At 34.9% G+C, this 19632-nt stretch overlaps 1 pseudogene; it reads right to left on the reverse strand.

Moving 5' to 3' along the window:
- Positions 1 to 218: 218 nt before the first annotated feature.
- Positions 219 to 7913, reverse strand: LOC128030527 (nucleolar GTP-binding protein 2-like; annotated as a pseudogene).
- Between the last annotated feature and the right edge of the window lie 11719 nt (positions 7914 to 19632).

Below are 19632 nucleotides of genomic sequence, written 5' to 3' on the forward strand. Positions count from 1 at the left end.
AAATCACCGTGATTCCACACCAGATGCTCTAACCTAGCCACCAAATTGACCTTGGAAACGGATTGATGTGACTGGGTCTCTGGTCAGGTATTATCGCTTAGCTCATTTGGCTTTATTGCCAAGTTCAACAGAGAGAAGGAGGTAAGTTTGGACCCAAATTTATGCGAGATGTCTCGACTGAGTAATTAAGATTACTGAGCTGGGAGAACAGTGCATACCTCTTTAGATGTGAGGTTTGTAGGCGGTTTAGGCTCTTCATCTTCCAGAGCTTTCCTCTTTTTACCCACATTCACAGCTGGAAAACCAAAACAGGGTGGGTGTCATTACTTATTTGAATCTCAACACCCCTAATCATTGACACATCTCTGAAAAACACCTTCTCAGAAAGGCCTTTAGGAATTCTGTAAAAGATCAAGAAAACATTATAATATAAAGAGATAAAAGCTAAACAGTGAAAAATCAGTTAAACAGGCCACTGCTACAGGGTAAGAGTTAAAGGGTGAACTGTCCCCATAATCTCACAGAACCTTCTCATTACCCTTAACTTAAATCATAACTTTATTGATTATAATTTAAAGTAATTCTGTGTTGGTAGCTTATGTTTTGTATTGCTTTGTCTATTATTGATCTTGCAGTCCATGCTTTAAAGTTTCCTTGAGTGTCTTGAAAGGTGCCTATATAACAAATGTACTATTATTATTATAACTAATATCAGCTTAAACAAACCGTATGGCAGAGAAGTGCTTTGACTTGGCACGATCAAGAAAATGTTTTAATTTGGAAATCTTCTCATCCAAGTTTTCATTCACTTAATATGCGCTCCTCTTCTCTGCTTTGGTTGGGGAGCCGGAAACAGAGGATTCTTCTTCCTGTTGTTCTCCAGTCTGCTCTTCCACTTTTTCCTCATCCTCCTCATTTTCCATTTCTTGCTCATCTTCTGACCAGGAGGGATCCAGTATGTCAGGTAACTCAACAGGCACAAGGTCCTCCTCGCTGAACTCCGGAGCGACGTTTATTTTGCCAATGTTCTGCTTGATGTGGCTGAAGATATTCTGCATCTCCTCCTTTTTCTGTCTCAGCAGCTTTTGATCTTCCAGCTGGCTAGATGAGGTCCCCTCCGAATCCTGAACTTCAAGTCTGTTTCCCAACTCCAACTTCTTGGTCTCCATCTCAGGCATTTCCAGCATCGGTTGTACTTTGTTCTGAGTAGAAAGATCAAGTGTCCCTTTAAGACTATAAATGTTTAAAAGTGCATTAGGGTCTGCCAGTATAAAGACAGGCAAAATTAAAGTTATTTTGTTGGCCACAGTGACTTAAAAGAGGATTTGTACCAAGTAATTCAATATCAGTTAAAGAAGTTACATAGAAAGAATGTCTTCGGAGGTCTTTAAAATAAACAAAGCTCTAATTTTAGCAAAACATTCAACAGTGAAAACATTTTTTAAATTGAAATTTCCAAAGACCGAGCAATTATTTTGTCTAAAAGAAACTAAACTTTGTGGGATATTAAAAACAAATGTCCATTTACCTCTTCATCCATCTCGCCTTCTGGAGGTTTCACAAAAAAGGGGATGTGTCCCCTCTGCCAATCATTCAAAACCATTTTTTTTTTTAAATATCTGATTCTGTACTAAATCTTAGTGGTTTTGGCATTCGAGTATTGTAAATTGGCTATCCGAACTTAAAACGAAATGTTTTTCAACGGCTTAAAGTAAGCAAACTGTCCCATCTCAATCGGCCACTCTAGAGGAAAGAATAAACAAATGTGCCACAAGCACCAAGCTGACAGTTCGTTTTATCAGATACTCCACAATCAGGCCAGACCTTAATCAGTTTTCCGGTGCTTTTCCAGGAAATCCTCGGCAGAGGTCCAGGACGGAATACGGTATGTCTTCTGGATGTACTCTGCTTTGGCTCTCTTAAGCACTGCTCCGATGTGATCCTCTGGATTTCAGATCTTCTCCACTTGAACCTAAATGCAACAGATACAAAGTGAGCAGATAAAGCTGCTAGGATTGCCAAATGTGAATGAAATGTTGAACTTGAGTTTCAAGGTCATCATACCACTCCCTTAAGCACAATGTCATTCTCATTGTAGTCAGAGGGATAGACAATGCCAGGACAGTCAATGAGAAAAATGCATCTCATTAGTGTGATACACTGCCATACCTTTCAGAAAGAAAGAAAACATTGTTTATGGCATAAAGCTTGAGCTTGAGCCATCTGACAGAATGTCCACAGATTCATCCATTAACTCCATTTAAGAAACCACAAGACCGAAAACATTTCAATATAACAAACTGCATTTGAATATACTCAATTTATAATAACTTTTGACAAGTTAGCAAGCAGTCAATTAACTTTTAAGTTTATAAAACTAAATAGATTGTTTATGAATATTGCTGCCTGGCCAAAGGCCTAAACAGTGATTCAGGCAAACGTAACATTTTAACAAAGGAAAAACTAGATAAGGAAGCACGACAAATTTTTTAAACTATTAAAATCAAATCAAACATATCTATCTAGCTATCGATCTATCTCATAATTAAACTAGAAAGACTGTTGTAAAAAGAAAAGAAAATAGGAGACAGAAAATGTCTACCAATTGATTAATCATTCAAATCAGGGCACACATGGGAAATTTTAAAAGATACAATTTATCATTTAAAACATAAACACAAGATTTGTTTAGAATTTGATTTTAATCTGGCCTCCGTCAGTAATGTTTTTCATTTGCTGTGCACTTTTCACTCGCTCTCTGAAAAACCATTTCTCAGTTCCATGTTTGTATAATAAGAGGAAAAATTTGACAACATAAAAAAGTTATTTCATGCCAAAACATGAATACAAAAAAGTAGCAGCCAAAACCAAAACGCTGAAAACTTAAGCCATCCAAAATATTGCCACATGTCAGGAGATGGCACTTACACTTGCTAAAAATATCTGAATCATTTAAAGTCATGTACAAGAAGAATCCCTCAATCCTCTGATGTTCATGATAGAAGACGACTTAAAAACAGTGTAATCGGTTACTATTAATCGGGGGGGGGGGGGGGGCATATAGAAATCCATATAGATATGTTAAAATCACATTCCTGAGATGGAAAGAAACAGCTTCTGAAGTCTTACCTTTGTCTCACCAGCAAGTGGTGCCACGTTACAGACGCAGGGTATTGATATCAGAGCTCTTTCCAACATTGGGGTAACCAATGAAGCCAACACTGATCTGCTTTTTGTCTGAGTGGAGCTGAGCACAAATCAATATGGACATGTCAAGACTAGGCAAAACATAATTTTGAAAAGGTAATTAAATAGAAGAAAAACACACATACTGTCAAGTCTTCTGATTTAATGTCGGTTTCATGATATCGAGGTCAGGAAAACAAGATCATCTTGGATCAACCCTTCTCCCAATAATTTGCACACATTTCCTTCCATTATACACATTTAAAAAGGGGGCCCAAAAAATAAATACTTCATACACAACCTACAAAGGCCTCTTAAATGCCATTACACCTGCAGATTTATTTTGCACCCATAGCAACCGGGATATTTTTGCACTGCTGTTTTCTAACTCTTAAAAGAGTGTCTTCTCATATAACTCTCAACAAAATTTATGTTATGTGAGCCCACTCTCCTTTTTAGTATTTCCAATTTTTTGTTTACTGTGCTCACAAAAATAGCTATGAGGCAGATGTGAAGACAGGACAGGAGCCCAATAGCATTGGAGGGTGGGGTGCATCTGGTACCCAACCAAACCACTGCTTTCTACATCTGCGGCCATTCCGTACTAAAAAACAGAACGACCTTGTCCTAAAACTGCAGCTTGAGTAGATAAATGATGTGGATCGAAACTGTAGTGTGTTTAAAACCTGTTGCCCCCCACCCCAGTTTCCAAGGCACAATAAAATGTATAAGCAATTTAAAAAATGCTGTAAATGTTTAAATGCTGACCTTGCCAAACTGCCGCAGGAGCTGGATAAGGGAGCCCTTGCCGAAGGAGTTGGTAAGGCTGGCATGAAAGGCCAAAGTGGGGTATTCCTGAGAAAGAACCACAACCCAGTGTTTCTACAACACAGACACAAGAATAATCAATAATTAAATTACATACATAAAATTATCCTAAATGTGAATGAACAACAGTATTCATTAACATTCCTATGAATTATAAAATGCCTTAATGTTCAAAAAATACTCCTAAAAGCATCCCTCTTTATTAATCACATTACATCAAATTCAAAGCACTCTAAACATATAAACATATGTGACCCTGGTCCACAAAACCAGTCTTAAGACGCTTGGGTATATTTTGAGCAATAGCCAAAAAAGCATTGTATCTATCAAAATTATAGATTTTTCTTTTATGCCAAAAATCATTAGGATATTAAGTAAAGATCACGTTCCATGAAGATATTTTGTAAGTTTCCTACCGTAAATATATCAAAACTTAAAGAAAACTCAAAATTGTATGAACTTCGTTCTTCAACAATGTTTGGAACAACATGAGCGTGAGTATAACATAAGAGTGGGCATAATTTGCCTATTTATCTTTCATACTTTTCATAATTGATGTTGAATTATTTTAATTACTGGTATGTGAGAATAATTTTTTTTTTTTTTTTTTTTTTTACACATGCTCTTCAGATGGAATACACACATGATTTTCATGTCAGTTTGTACCTTTAGAAATGTCAATCTGATCCTCACTTTTAATATAGGAAGAAAACCATAGGATTTAGAATCAAATCTGGACACACGTGCTAAATGTCTACGGTCTAGATTCTAGAAGTGATCTATGAAATTGTTTTTGATAAGCAAGAACAGATAAAAAAAAAACACACACACACACACACAAGGGCACAGGCTGCCAAACAATAAATACCGCTGAATGATTAGTGATTCCGTTTCAACAACAAAATGAATGGGTTTCCCAATCATTCCCAGTCATAAATCTGAAGGAGGTAGACAAATGCTTTGTTGGCTTGAATGCAAATGCCTGCAACTTATAAAAAGCAGGTATAACTTCCTCATTCCCTCATGCTGTTGCATTTCAGAATCACCAATAACATGAATTACAAACAAGAACTACAGATGGTAAAGACGGAAAAAATATCTGGGAAGGAGCGTTTAACTGGTTAACTATAACAAATTTTAAACAAGCCAAGATAAACATGCCTGTTTGTCAGTGAAACAAACTCCAGAAACGGTAGAATTGAATGTACGACAGGACACACTGCAGACAGTGGCCTTGTTCCAGAAACCTAGTGAGCAGCCTTGCTGTCTAATGACTAAAAAGGTGGTCCCATACATCCTAACTGTTCTGGAACAACAAAAGTGATCCTTTTGGATAACTCTACATCGGAACTTGCTAAGCTAACAACACAATACTCACATGACATTATACTCAGAGCAATTCATGGACCGAAACAGCACCTCTGCAGCTGTCACATGGTGCAAGTCCTGCAATATTTTATTTTATGTTATATCAATATTTCATGCTACTAAAAGAATAAGATTTATCATCAGGATTTCTGAAAAATGGATGAAAAGTGACTGTTGTTAGCATGTTGCTAAGCTAATGTCGCAAAAAGGACAATAGTTATGTCACAAATGCAACAGTCAGCTTTGTTATGGTTACTTTTCTGAAATAACATTAAGTTTTGACAAGCGAACGTATCTTGCAAAGCTTCTGGAACAGTAGCATGCCTATGTCATCTTAAAATACTGAAGTATTCCACTTTCATTTCTTACCATAACCCATGTGGGAATGAGGTCACACTTATTGAGCACAAAGATGAGGTGTTTCCAAGATTTTTCTTTCTTCAGGTAGGACTCAATGCTCTGGGAATGAGTGCCCAAGGGGTCCCGAGCATCTAGCACCTGGATAACGACGTCTGAAGATTCGATCACCTGCACAAAACATTGTTCATTTTAGGATATAACGTCATTGAGCAGTGCTATGTTTTTTTCTCCCCTATAACTTTTAATGGTGTTGGAAGATGGTAATAGCTACCTTATAAATCTTCATTGACTGCCTTTTCTTAAAGATTTCCTCCCGAGCCTCTTCCCTGCAGTGAAGGGAAAATTAAACAGCTTTAAATCATTTATTGAGTCTTCTCATGATAAATAAGTCATGTTTGCTAGAAAAACAAGGCTATAGTTGGTTACTGTAGTAAGTACAGAAGTACATATTTATATAATCTCTAGAAATCATTTACTCACTTGGCTCCGCTGTCCTCAAACACCAAATCACGGTCTTTGTCAGCACTGTAGCTCTGAGCAGAGACCTCTGCCTGTTCAGCAAAGTCCTTTAACTCTCCCACAGACAAGGTGGGCCTCTTTCTTTGTGCCTTTGGCCCAAACGTGGTTTCAAACACTTCTGTGTCCAGAATGTGCACCTTGGATTTCTACAAAAACCAGAGGAAGATCATTTGAGAAACGGATTTCATGACAACTTTTATCATCTTCCTCCGAATCTTCTTAACTTTTGTAATTTATTTGATGATGCATCTAATATTTCAGCTCTTGCAAGCAATATGACAGCTCTCTGTGCTACTATTATTAATAGGAAAGAAGCCCCAATGATTTATGGTAGAGCAGAAGAGCGTGTCAGAAAATGTTGTGCCACACAAAACAACATGAATTCTTCTATAAAGCATATACGAATATGGCTTTTTTCACATATCTTATCTTATTTATCTTATCTTATCTTGAGGATTGACATTCTGTGTGATGAAATGGTGAAATCAGTTTGTTTAGACAGTGTAGCCTGCACTTTATCTAGTAAAGATTTATGCCTAAACACCATACTAAGTGACATAATTCACTAAAGGAGGGTAAATTAGTGTATTTGACCACAGCTCCAGAAAGCACTGCACACTGTTGAATCCTGGACATGGAAAACTTTAAATCTAATCTGACAAAAAATCAGATGGCAATCTACAGTTTTCAAACTAAATGCAGATGTGGTTTACATTTGGTAAACATCAGCTTTCATACATTCTTTTAAATATATAGGATGTTATTTAGAGTACTGTTCCAAAGCTTATGCTCAGTTTTTGTTTTTAAAGAAATTAATACTTGCATTCATCAAAGATGCATTAAAATAAATAAAAGAATATAATTCATATTACAGTTTTTACTGAATTTGTGATTAAATTATTAAATAAACAGTCTCACGAGCATAAGACATTTCTTTAAAAAATATATTTAAAAAACAACTCTGAACTTTTGAATTTTAGTGTATATAGAACATATACTTTAACAAAAAGACAACTAAAAATGCAAAAGTTAAAGAATAATGACAAAACTTCTTACAGTTGAAGTATGTAACTGGACCAGGCCAAATTGCAATCTATAATGACCTAAAAGCAAAAGGGAAGCCATACCACTGTTGCAACAGAGGATGGAATAAAACAAGCAATTTACAGATCTTGTCAAAGCCAGTTACATTTCTCGTAAGAAATTCTACTTCTTGTAAAACTGCATTTCTTCGGAACAATTGACGTGGATGATATAAAACAACCTGATTTGAGTCTAACCACAACATCACAACATGTTCAAAATATTTCTGAGAAAGAGAAAAAACGTGCACAAACATTGGGCATCATGGCACATGCTGGAGGAGAGACTCAAACACCACAAATCAAAAAGAGTGGACGAAAATCAATAACTGACACAGTTTTGCCAGCTCCCTAAAAAATAAACAAGAACATAAACTGTCACAGTCCTGAGACATAGAACAAAAGTAAATTGGGACATTCATTATGCATAGCCCTAAAAGGTTTTGCTCACACATGGAACAGTTTAGATGCTGAAGCAAATGGACAACATTTGCAGATGGAACATGAAGAACAAAGCATAACCTTACCTTGTATTCTGACCTCATATTTTTTGCTCTGTTCTTTACTACTGGCAGACAGCAGGCCCTTAGGTGCCAAAGAGCAAGTTCTATCACGGGTCACGCTATGTCCTCGCTACACCGTCAGACTAATAAAATCACTGTACCATTATCATGACACAACAATTGTACTTGTGTTCTTACTATGGTGCCACATGTGTTACGTAAAGTCCACAACTTACAAGAGGTTTAGCCAAGAGGTGATTTGGCTAAACAGAAAAACTCCAGATTTCGATTTCAGAAATGAGCAGCTGACCATTCAAGTCAGAAAATAACTCTGTGAAGAGGCAATTTTCACCTTGGAGTTTAATGTCTGAAACATTTTTGTGTTAATAAAGCTATATTTTTAAATGACAACACACAGTATCATATCTGACGCTAACTTTGGAACGATCTACGTAGACAGAAATCATGTATCATAAAATTTAATTGTTAATGTCAAGCCCTGCTTGTGACTGTCAATAGACTGCCAAGTAAGTTACACTGTCAAGGTCCGGAAAAGTATGAAAAGCATTGTCAGAATAGTCCATCTGCCATCAGTGATTCAACCGTAATGTTATGTTTCGACGAGAATATTTTTGTATGCGAATAAAACAAAAATAACGACTTTATTCAACAATTGCTTTGTCAACAGTCTCCTCTGTCTCTCTCCACATCACTCAAACTGTCTACGCTCTTCTGTATCAGCTCCGCCACAAGAATGCTGACAAAGGGATTGTTGAATTAAGTCATTATTTTTGTTTTCTTCGCTTACAAACAGTATTCTCGTCACTTCATAACGTTATGGTTGATCCACTGATGGCAGCTGTACTTTTCACTATTCACCGTTTTTTTTCTGTCAATCTCCGCAATTAAAGCAAAGCTGTTAGTGTCTTGTCAGACCGAAATCACAGTAAATTACGAGCATCTACAAAGCTACAATTTAATTTAGCTAATAAACCTGTCAATGGGTGGTTAACATATACCGAGGAAATAAAACTGTTTCAAACAACATTAAACTCCTTGTATAGTAATTATACAGTTAACATTAATTTCCAAGTCCTTTTTAGAAGACTGAAGCAGCACAAACCTGGTAACCCTGAGCTATTTGTTTTACTTAGCATTAAAGTTAAGTAAAAATATGTCTTCTTAGACAAACACAGCATCAGTACAGTTATCACTCACATATTGTTTAATTAACAGGACAAACATATTTAATTGGGAAAACTTTTATTTGCATTTTATTTTAGAATGACTTGATAATGTACACAATACGATTCATGCAGGACTCCGCTTACCCAGAAGAGGGCATGCTGGGATAGTTGTTACTTCAATTGCATTGTCCTGTCCCATGTCTTTGAGCTTCGACCAGTGTCTGTTTGTTATATTGAATCAAAACTTTGTCTTATGCTTTAAGACTGATTAAAGAGAGCCATTTGAATTCTTAAATTTGACATTACAGCAAGATGTATGACTTACCTGTTTTCTTACAGCACATGTTCTACTCTACAAGATTACATTCCACTCAAGGTAAAGGAAACAAATTGGAAAAAAGGAACTATAAACTTCCATACTGTCAAAACAGATTTAAAGCAAACATTACACAGATGCATTTAAACAATTTTCAGCTTGGACCAACAATACATGTTATGTTGCCAGCCAGTGTATCGTGTAAACTTAAAACCTGAACAGAGCATGTGTGGAATGCGTAGATAATGGCTTCTGGGGCGGCCCGCACAGTCAATGAGAACCAGGCATACCTTGAATAATACTAGTATTCTATAGACATATCACTGGAATCTCGGAAAATACCAGAGATCGTCTTTAATGGTTTGATGTTTCCACTAAGCTAAGATTTTATGTACAAATTAAACCTTGTCCTTCTTTTCTTTTTTTCTTTTCTCGCATTTTCTTTTATTCCAACAAAATAAACAAACAAAAATGATAATTTTACTACCTTTCTTAGGAGACAGAAATGAATAAAAACAAAGTACAAGGAGTGAAACTCAGTATAAGGAATGTCTTAGGTTGCATAGTCTTTTGAGAGCAATGGAAACTTGTGCATTGATTTGCACTAATTTTGTAGAAACAGTTCAGTATCTGATTTTTTGTTTTTTGGTCATGTTTTTCTCCAGTTGTTCGCTTTCACTAAAATCAAATGTTACAACATCAGAAATGCACTGCAAATGGAGGTCAACCAAGAAAGAAAAAACTATGCATACATTTTAAGACCCACATTTCACTGACATCCAGCTTGCTTAGACTAGAAGATGACATCATAAAAGAAAATTAGAGGCAAATTTCTCAGAGACGTTTTCTCAGAGGACAGTCTTTGAAAGGCTGTTACTTTTGAATGGAGTTGCTGTTGCATGAAATTCTATATTTTGTTCCAAATCATTTTATGAAAGCTCCAGGCTCTTTGCTAATTTTTGTGATAAATACACAATAAACAATCCTCTCCAAAATTGCTGTTTATGAAACACTGTCATCAAGTAAGTAAGATACAAACAAGTAGAGCTATGCATGTTTTACTGCATTGAATATCTGAATATTAAAGATCTAGATATTTAAAGAATATCTGGAGAAGCATTTTTAGAGACACATTTTTATTCCAGGACGTTGTTGAGCTACTTTTGATGTGCAATTGTTCATTTAATACAGGGTTACACTTGCCAGATATAATCATAATAAATAAAATGTAAACAAAACTGTTGTTCCCATTGCACTGGAATGGTGAATCTTTTTTTTCTGACACTAAAAGACAAGTGAGGACACTACAGTTTTAAGCACTAAATAACAGCCCAGGTTGCATTAACTCTTCTTAGATAATAGAAGATACTGCACACTGTTATCCTAAAAAAAGGATTCAGTATATTTTATCGAGCAATTCAGCAGCAGTTGCAAACAGGTGCTCCAACAATGGATGCCAGAGTGAGAGGTATTTTTTAAGATGGCTTGCTGATAGGTCCACTTTGTTTCAGTCGGGGGGGAGAATTTGCTTGTTTGATTTTTCCGTCAAGATTAGGTAGTTGCAGGGTCATGCTATCCCTTTAGGTATTCACTTAATCTGTTCTGAGCACTGCCAGTAAACTGCACGGCATCCACACGGGAGAAAGTAATGATAGATCGATACCATAGAACTTTCAAGTCTAGCCAAAACAAACAAGCTCTTCCATCTCCAAAAAGTCAGACAAGCTGTCATGAAGTTCTCGTCTTTCATTGCATCACATTAGTGCATCTGGTTTTCCGATGGTCCTCAGGTATTTGAAGGGGGGTTGGGTGTAATTTGAATGGTCAGGCATCAAATAATGAATTGTGGTGATAAAAAAAAAAAAACGAATTTGAGCTTATAAAAAGCTCACATCACAGGGCAGCCCAGGAGCCTCTGAGTCCAGTGGTTATCTTTTGCCCTTTAACATAGATAGGGACAACAGTGCAGGCCATTTAGCTCTCAGTAATGTTCTTTCTGACTTAGACCTCTGTTCTTTGTTCGCTACCTAGGCTGTAAAGTGTGACGCAAGCCCATCTCTCCAGAGGAAGTTACCCAGTAAAGATCAAAAGGCGGCACACTACTGTAATCGATTTCATCTCCTTGAAAACAGTCAGTTTCCACCCTTTCATTTAGTGGTTAGAGGAAAAGACAATCAGTTCACGTAAGAGCTTAAGAAAAGTTATTTGCTGAATGTTGATTGAGTGCATAATGTTCAAACTGAACACATCTGTGGTCAGTTCTGATCACCGGCTCTGCCAGTCTGGCCGAGGAAGAGCAGGTTGAAAAGAACCACTAAATCATGGAAAAGTTATATAATCTCATTCACTTGTAAGAAGTTCATGTGTAATTGTGTTACAGAAGCACTATAAAATATAAGAAAGTTTCAAAATTAAATTAGTCATGGAAGAATTGTTGGCTATGCTTACGGAAATATTTTGATGAACGGAGAATTTGTTTGAATGAAATTGAACCAAAATCATTACACTCCCTTTACAATATGATTCCTATTCACATAACTCCAAGAGTCTGGAAGATCTATTCCCTTTTGTTTAGAAGTTGCAGAAGGTTTTTAGTGTTCTTTTACATCTGAATAGACCAAACAGGTATGATTCAGATTATTTTACCTGTCTGTTCGTCATTTCTGTAGGCCAAAGTTATATCTTGGTTTACATTCAATCTCTACATCTAACTAGGTGAATATGTTTTCATGTGTCTTGTCAAAAACTGCACTTTGTCAAAGATTTTTGATGCTTTCTCTTTACCCCACATACACGTATATATCAAATTAGTGTATCAATACAGGCTCAATGTATCAATGTTTTAAAAAAAAAAAACTATCCTTAGATTCCTCAATGCATTTGACTGAAATCAAATGTTTTTTCCCCCCATTTCTCTTTTCTACTCTTTACTCAGGCCCATGTTTGTTTGACATCAAACTGACCAGAGATAATAAGCGTTTTGGTTTGATCATGTTTATTCAGAAAATTTTCAGCAGCCGTTTCCAAGAGAATCATATGTGGTTAGGGTAAATATAGGTCTATGACTTGTTATATGTCATCTTCAATCCCACCTTTAAATTCCTCTATTGCTGACAGAACCATAAACCAGCCAGCATTTGCAAGGTGAATCGAAACGTGCTCCTCTTTCAGTGTTACAGGGTGGGCATGTTGTTTGTGTGCCCTTAAAATTCAATCAAGTATATGCCTAATGTAATTAGGCTTCTATGATCCTTGGCTTTAGCTGAAGAGTCTTCTGATGCACCTAGATAGCACGGTTTATCGATCCATCACACTTGATGTTCTCCTGGGATGTAAATTTACATGAGTTATGGATGCACTTTAGATACAGTGTGTTGATACCTAGGTTGTCCAGGATAAGGGCCCTTCGTAACCACAATCCAACAATATAACAGAGCATCTCCAAGGTGCTTCTGCTGCCTTCTAAGGTTACACATTCACTTTCTGTTGAGTGTTTTCACACTACCTCTCCAGACACAGGTCCTAATGTCTAACCTGCATCAGCCACAGTCAAAACAAGAAGTCAGAGGTTTGTTTTAACATCTAACACACATGGCATGTTTACCCAGCACAATACAACAAAACAGTGTTTTGTACTGCTGCTCTCAATTTATTTAATAAACTCGGCCAATGTGGTCATAAAAAGAGGAATTTAACTTATCATGTAAAACTACTATATTTCTTATTCATATATGAATGATGTTTAAAATTTTCCAAAATTTTGAAACTTTCTGTTTATCTTCAGGAAATAAATGAGATTTTAAATGTAAGATTTTCAGTGTGGATCTGTGTTTACAGTTTTTTTCTTTTCTCTTTTACAATGATGAGTAATCTCTCTTGATCAGCGTTAATGTAAAAAGTTAAACACAAATTAAACAAATGTTTATTTTATGTTAAAAAAAAAGATGCCAAAGAAATTAACACAAGGTTTATTGACTTTTGATCAAATAAAGCATCATGAAATTAGTGAGATTTTTTCCAGAATATGGATAAGGGATAGGTGTTTTAAAAATATCAAACTTAATATGCTAAAAATAAAAAATAAAAATATAAAACATTAATATCTTGATCTCATTTGTAAAACATAAAATGTCCCTGCTGTTTTTTATTTTTTATAAAAGTGAATGTGGTCCAGAGGCATACAATTTTTTAAAAGCACCATAAAACCAGTTCAAATGAAATTAGTGTCCTATATTCTAACTATTCCATATGATAGGCTTTATGAAAAACAAACAAAACATTTTATTAGTTTTTTTTAGACTCATACTTTTCCCCTTTGTAGTATAGCTTTCAAATTTTATTTTGCATTTGTATTCCATTTTATTTTATTTTTTTCTGTGTGCCAAGCCGAATCATATTACGCAGTGGAAAAGTGGCAATAGAACAATTATTTTTTTTTTCCACAGAAGGAATAATATACTGATATGTAACAACATGAGGGGAATTACATTTTTTTGGGTGAACTATCCCTTTAAACTTTCACATGGGTCAAGGTGACCTGCAGTATTAAAGGTGCTGTATGTAAGATTTTGACTCTACTAAAGTATAAAAATACCATAATATGTTTGCAGATATTTAGGAAACATGTTAAGTTAGCATTGTTTATCTGAAAAACAAAGCTACCTAGTTATTCTCCTTTGAAAATGTGTGTTCCAGAATTTAGAATTCATTTTAGATAATACATTACTTTTAAAAGTAACTTTTCCCAACACTGATGATTTATGAACTTCCTGAATTGAAGAAGTGTGTATATCAGTGTGTAAGAGTGTATTATTGAAGAAAAGCAGATTCACAAAGAACGTGCTTGTGTTTGGTTGCACAGCTTTTTAGTTATTTTCTATGCATAAACGTGATTTTGACTGTTGTGCCAAGTCTTGCAGATTTTTTTGTGTCGTGTATGAATGCCAGAATGTTACTTCCATTCTGCTTTTCTCATTTATAAACAAGTACAGAGTACGCATGAAAGTGTCAGGATGTGTTCTTGATATTAAGGATGCCTTGAATGCAGACTTGAGAAAAATCAAACTGTAAGAAATCCCAGAAGACGCTGCTTTTGAAAGTAAACATTTGCCGTTTTTGTTGAGGATAATTTTATTAAAGTCATGAAGATGTGGAGAAAGCCTGGCACACTTTTTATTGCCATATTTAACATAATTTTAACATTGCCAGAGCATATACTGAAGATAACATTAAAAATGCATAACCTAATCGTTTCCACAAATACATGCAGTAAAATAAATGTTTTAATAGTGCATGAAATTTGTTTGTGATGTTATGTGTTATTCAGTGTGCTGCTGTCTCGCTCCTTATAAAGTGCTTGGATGGTTGAGCAACAAGATCACAGCGCACATTGTGCGAATAAGGGCTATTACCCACATTAAGTAGAATATCTGCTACTTTTCAGCACAACACCCTTAAACTACGGAATAATCTATTCCTGCTTTTGTACAGAAACCTCAAAAACGGTTGTATAAAACAAGCATTTAATTCAAATTTAAGCTTAAGCTAAATGAATCACAACAACCTCATGCATATCTCTCATTATCACCTAATTCTTGGAATCTGAGAAATATAATACAGCATGAGTTTACTCCCACAAGCTGGTGTGTGATGAGAACATAAGTGTGCAATTTACTGCCACCTCACTCAAAATTTGCATCAGACAGAAAGATGCATTCAATTTTTGATAACTTTGATAATTTACTCTATTGTATAGACATAATCAGTATTTGTCCTGTGATAAAAATGCAAGCAGTCTCTTTGTTTCTTTTCCCACTTTCAGCAAAGTCTGTGCCAATTCACCTGAGCCAAACGATATCAGCACAAATTGAAAACATTGCTTGGGCATGCTCTAACCTTCCTTATTTCTTCTTCTGTTGTTTTGTTGCACATTAACAGCATATTAGTGCATTGCTGCCTCTCATTGGTGTATGAAAATGTAAGTGGTTCTTTTGTGGCTACTTGATTATTTTAAGAAATCATCACTCAAAGCAGTAAGTTGGTTGTCTTATTCGCTTTGAAATTAGCTGTAACTTAATAAAACCTAGTAAGCATAACAACTAAGTAAAGATACTTAATTTAATTTAAGTATAAGGTAAGCTATTTGATTTTACAGTGTTGATAAAGGGAGAAACTTTGCACATTCATCATTTGATTTGAGGGCTGTACACTTGTAACTGCCATTATACAATATGTTACTGTCATGCCATTGGAGCAGATTTAAACCTGCTGTTCAAAGAGGAAGAGGAGGAGGAGGAAAAGAGAGCAGTAAACTCTTCAAAACTCTTGTTAATTTATGAACTTTTGTTCTTGCTACTTAAAGCAATGCTTTTGGAGATTAAGTACTACTTGCATGCATCTAATATTCTACCAGCTTTGTCATCTGAAAAGAAATTAGATTTTTGATTCATGGTGTTTACTGCAAAGTGACAGACTAATTACAAGCAAGACATTTCCAGTACACAGGGCATGTTTAAGGTCACAGATTTGTAAGGTTTGTCACAGTTCACATCTCTGGTTTCTATTGAATGACTCCACTATTTTGACATTAGCAGGTGGAACGGATTTGTGCAATGTAGAGTCATTCCCTTCGCATAATTCCACTTGCTTTTAAATTACACAATTATTATTATTTTTTTGTTGGTGATAAAAATAAGGCAGAAAATCTTCTGGTAATTTCTTTTCTTTTGGCTGACACAAATAAACCATTAAAGTGGGATCTGACATTGCTAACCATAAGGTGGCTCAATAAATACACCTTGCAGATGAGACCTTTACACTATCTGTTTCAATATCACTTATTTATCAGGTCTCAGAGAATCCAGACATTTTGGGGATTGGGCTTGTGTCACCCCTCCCATTGTAAATGTGATGTTTAATTCTGTATTAATTCTCAATTGCACACTCATGATACCAACTGCTGATTTATTGCTGTTGTTAAAAGGATTATATATATATATATATATATATATATATATATATATATATAGTGGCAATGGTCTCTGCATTTGACTAAAACCAGTCCTCATTTTAAACATTAGGCCGTGGAAAATCAGAATGAGTGTTTTTGGTGCGATAATTTTTCAGGTTTGTTTTCTGGTTAAAGAGTTTATTATTATTATTATTATTATTATTATTATTCAAAGAGCTGGATTTTGTTGAACTTCATAGAAATGAGCTTTGGAAATCTTCATTTTTTTTTTTATTTGGCAAAAACAAATGAAACCATGGAAATGTTTATTTGAAAGTGCTGCAAGTGTTTGAAAAGGTGAAAGTGTTTATTTGAACAGCGAGAAAGTGTTGAACTTACCCTTTCCATTTCTAAATTGCTTTTATTGGTTGAATTTTATTATTCCTGCTTCTTTGCTAATGCAACATTAATTTCATTTATTGATGCTTTTACTGTCTTTATGTCTGTACTCTGTTTGATGAATGTTACCCATTAGTAAATTATCAATCCATTTTAGATCAAATAATGTAACTTTTTATTGATTCCATCTTTAATTTGGTATGTAGCATATATTCTGTGTGGCAGAATATTTTGAGCATTAGCAATTGATATGTGATTGTATCAGTAAAATCCTAGTCTTCAATTGCTTCGGATAAAAAGTAAAAGCTAAACACACAATGTTTCCACACACTGAATGAATATGAGCTAACATTTTTTATTTATTTTTTACATTAAAAGTGTTTTGCTAGCATTTACCAAACGTCCGTTTTTAAACACTAATGGAGTATAAATCTGGTGCCATGACCCATAGGATTAAAACACATTTTCATTTTGTCAAATGAAAGTTAAATCATGCAATCCTTTAGATATAATATATAAACTGGTATAATAGACTGTCAGGTGCAACACCTGCTCATCATCTGCCCAGTGCAGGAGAGAAGGCTGACAAACTTGTTACTTCTCCTTCTTATTTTTTTTTTTTTCTCTTGATGTCACATTAACATGTTGAAAGGTATATTTATGAAGCAAGATTGTAAGATTTGTTTCAGATGATTTAAATTCATCAGCTCATACATCTGTTCCTGCTTCAGACAGTAAAAATAAAATAAAAATGCTTATCTTACAAAAAAAAAAAATGTTATTTTGGATTGTTTGCAACAGCCTCTCCAGTTCTAACAAGTTGTCAGATATGTCCGATAACCAGATGTATTTGTGTATTTGCAGATGCTTAAATCTGCAATGTGAGCAAAGGACTTCATCTGCTATTGACTGGCATCAAGTATATTGATCAAGCTAATGCCTTCTTTTTATAGTTCGTTATATTTTGTCAAATAAATTGTTTTAACATCAAAATAACAAGATTTCCATTGTGACAAACAGTTGATCAGTTAAAAAAAGTTAATCCGTGAAGCAGGCAGGTAGAGTGCAGTGTTAAAGCTATATTACATTTTTGTAACACAGACTTTAAAAAAATACCAATGACCTGAAGTAACACTTTGTGAGAAGATAATTCCAAAAGCACGAAATGAAGGCTAATACATATAGATCAGTATGATATCTACTTTTCTATTTGTTCAGCATTACTGGCACACAATAAAACATCCTTTCTGCATCAGCAGTGTGATCTTCTTACTGGTTTGCATCTATATTTTATACACACCAAGAGCTCCAAAAACAACCAGAGCAGTCTAAAACATCTAAAAAAAACAAAAACAAACAACAACAGCAGATGAAAACCTCAAAGTTGCCAGTCAAAGGCAATGATGTTGATGAAATTTGTGAGTTGAAATCCAGTTTTTAAATTTTCTATTGAATTGGTAAGTTTAGAGTGCAGAATTTTTGACTGAGAGCAAAGAAAAAAATGAGCTGAGGTGCAAAACTAGACAAATTCATGCAACTACATGCTCATGTAGCTAAAGCAGAATATTTCTCGCAATCACTTCCACTTTATGTCAATGGAGTCAAATAGCCTCGTAAATGTAAAAAGCACAAGACTTGATATAGCAGGACAGAGATGAGACAGATTGCAAAAGAGGACACTTCAATCGATTAACACCATTAACAGCTACAAAACATCTGTGGAGAGGTATTAAGTAAAAATAATAACAATAAATTCATAATAACATAAAAAAATATGTATGACTAGTCAGATTTTTATTGAGTAATACATCAAGCAATTAGATGCTCTTTGCACTAGTTGTGATGTGAATTCTTGGAATTAAAAAATTTATTGTATCTCCTTGGGCCAATAAATAATGCTTTGAAGAGCAAGTCTTGCCAAATGTTCTGCAAAAAGTGAATAGTGTTCATCAGTGACAGAAATGATTTGAGAATGAACAATTGGCCATACTGACACAAAAAGATTCAGTTTCCAATTTACAGTAGTATAGGAAAATCTCTAAACAACAACAACAAAACTAACAATGCATGTATTAAAACCTTTTTAAAGTGACCACAAAAAAACTGAATCTTTCATTTCCTTTCACAGAAATTCCTCCTTCACCAGGACATGCGATGTACTACCCAGCAAGATAAGATGTCCAGCTTTTTCCTTTCCAATTACACTTATATCATTTTAAAAGATCAAAGCCTTGAACATTGTTCCACTTTTCAAAGGGCTTGAGACCAGAGATTTTATTCTGTTAATAACCACACATTTGGAAGCATTAAATATAACTCAAGGATTGCAGTGCAGTCTGTTCCAAGCAAAACACATTTAGGAAATATTAGCCTGGTTTCTTTGATTTTGTCTAAAGCAGTGGAAACACGATATTTATAGTACAAAGAACAAAATTAGGGAGTATCAAAGAAGTGCACATTAATAAACTATTTTTTAAGTTGTCTATATTTCAATAAAATCAAATATATATAAAAAAGCAACAACAACAACACACAAAAAAAATTATATAACCTAATTATAATAGTTATACAAGACATATAAGAGCTATCCTACATTTTGGTATTGTTCTCATTACAGTGGTCCTACTTAACTCATGTAGGATCATCTTGATAAAACAAATTTTGTTTTGATTCTGGCATAGGTTATGTCTAGCCTTGTTGTATACATATTACTTTAAATTCACTCCCCTTTCTCTCACTGATTATATTCCTATCCACCTTATTTTTCTCATGAGGGTGGGAGTGGCCATTTGGAAATTTTATGAGACTGGCTCCGGGTGCCATTCGCTTCCAGCTATTTTTAGATGTACAAAACAGCTCATTTTGCTGCTTGATATTGCAAACTGAACTGGTGTGTCAAATTTCAGAATGTGCCAGTCATTTAGAAATATCCTTG

This window comes from Carassius gibelio, chromosome A16 (genome assembly GCF_023724105.1).
Source record: "Carassius gibelio isolate Cgi1373 ecotype wild population from Czech Republic chromosome A16, carGib1.2-hapl.c, whole genome shotgun sequence".
Lineage (NCBI taxonomy): Eukaryota > Metazoa > Chordata > Actinopteri > Cypriniformes > Cyprinidae > Carassius > Carassius gibelio.